This window comes from Oncorhynchus mykiss, chromosome 13 (assembly GCF_013265735.2).
Source record: "Oncorhynchus mykiss isolate Arlee chromosome 13, USDA_OmykA_1.1, whole genome shotgun sequence".
NCBI lineage: Eukaryota > Metazoa > Chordata > Actinopteri > Salmoniformes > Salmonidae > Oncorhynchus > Oncorhynchus mykiss.
This window is the reverse complement of record NC_048577.1, coordinates 62,897,443-62,899,606: the sequence shown is the minus strand read 5'-3', so window position 1 is coordinate 62,899,606 and position 2,164 is coordinate 62,897,443.

Below are 2,164 nucleotides of genomic sequence, written 5' to 3'. Positions count from 1 at the left end.
CAAAGGAAATTGGTTTGTTGTGTATGCTGCAGCACATCCTAATGACCCTAACATACGCAACTCCTCACCCTCACAATGTAGAACAATGATCATTAGTCTGAAATACTGTCTCAGTGGGCTATTTTAGTCCCACACACAGTAGCTGCCCTCAGTCACAAGTTCCCCTTGGGGTTTCCACCTGCAATTAGTGCCAAAAGTCAATTGCATACCAGTAGTAACAAAGGACTAAAAAAAGGTTCATAAACCCAACTAATCTGCAGAGAGAGATCAGCTACTGTACTTACCAGAAACAAAACCCTTCCTAAACAGAGAGATCAGCTACTGTACTTACCAGAAACAAAACCCTTCCTAAACAGAGAGATCAGCTACTGTACTTACCAGAAACAATAACCCTTCCTAAACAGAGAGATCAGCTACTGTATGTACCAGAAACAATAACCCTTCCTACAGAGAGAGATCAGCTACTGTACTTACCAGAAACAATAACCCTTCCTAAACAGAGAGATCAGCTACTGTACTTACCAGAAACAATAACCCTTCCTACAGAGAGATCAGCTACTGTACTTACCAGAAACAATAACCCTTCCTACAGAGAGATCAGATACTGTATGTACCAGAAACAAAACCCTTCCTAAACAGAGAGATCAGCTACTGTACTTACCAGAAACAATAACCCTTCCTACAGAGAGATCAGCTACTGTATGTACCAGAAACAATAACCCTTCCTACAGAGAGAGATCAGCTACTGTACTTACCAGAAACAATAACCCTTCCTACAGAGAGAGATCAGCTACTGTATGTACCAGAAACAATAACCCTTCCTACAGAGAGATCAGCTACTGTATGTACCAGAAACAATAACCCTTCCTACAGAGAGAGATCAGCTACTGTACTTACCAGAAACAATAACCCTTCCTACAGAGAGAGATCAGCTACTGTATGTACCAGAAACAATAACCCTTCCTACAGAGAGATCAGCTACTGTACTTACCAGAAACAATAACCCTTCCTAAACAGAGAGATCAGCTACTGTACTTACCAGAAACAATAACCCTTCCTACAGAGAGATCAGCTACTGTATGTACCAGAAACAAAACCCTTCCTAAACAGAGAGATCAGCTACTGTATGTACCAGAAACAATAACCCTTCCTAAACAGAGAGATCAGCTACTGTACTTACCAGAAACAATAACCCTTCCTAAACAGAGAGATCAGCTACTGTACTTACCAGAAACAATAACCCTTCCTACACAGAGAGATCAGCTACTGTATGTACCAGAAACAAAACCCTTCCTAAAGAGAGATCAGCTACTGTACTTACCAGAAACAATAACCCTTCCTACAGAGAGAGATCAGCTACTGTACTTACCAGAAACAATAACCCTTCCTACAGAGAGAGATCAGCTACTGTATGTACCAGAAACAATAACCCTTCCTACAGAGAGATCAGCTACTGTATGTACCAGAAACAAAACCCTTCCTAAACAGAGAGATCAGCTACTGTACTTACCAGAAACAATAACCCTTCCTACAGAGAGATCAGCTACTGTACTTACCAGAAACAATAACCCTTCCTAAACAGAGAGATCAGCTACTGTACTTACCAGAAACAATAACCCTTCCTACAGAGAGAGATCAGCTACTGTATGTACCAGAAACAAAACCCTTCCTACAGAGAGATCAGCTACTGTACTTACCAGAAACAATAACCCTTCCTAAACAGAGAGATCAGCTACTGTATGTACCAGAAACAATAACCCTTCCTACAGAGAGATCAGCTACTGTACTTACCAGAAACAAAACCCTTCCTAAACAGAGAGATCAGCTACTGTACTTACCAGAAACAAAACCCTTCCTAAACAGAGAGATCAGCTACTGTACTTACCAGAAACAAAACCCTTCCTAAACAGAGAGATCAGCTACTGTACTTACCAGAAACAAAACCCTTCCTACAGAGAGAGATCAGATGCAGGTTGAGAGAGACGATCTTCAGACAAGCTCTCTGTGCTAGGTGAGTTATAAACCCTGAGAATGAGTTAACTGTCATGAAAGGTGTGTGTCCATGTGGGTGTTTTTCAGTCTGTTCCTCTGTTCTCATCAACAGATCAACCTTCTCAACAGGGACGGAGGAACTTGGAATCCAGTTTGTGCTTCATCTCTATTG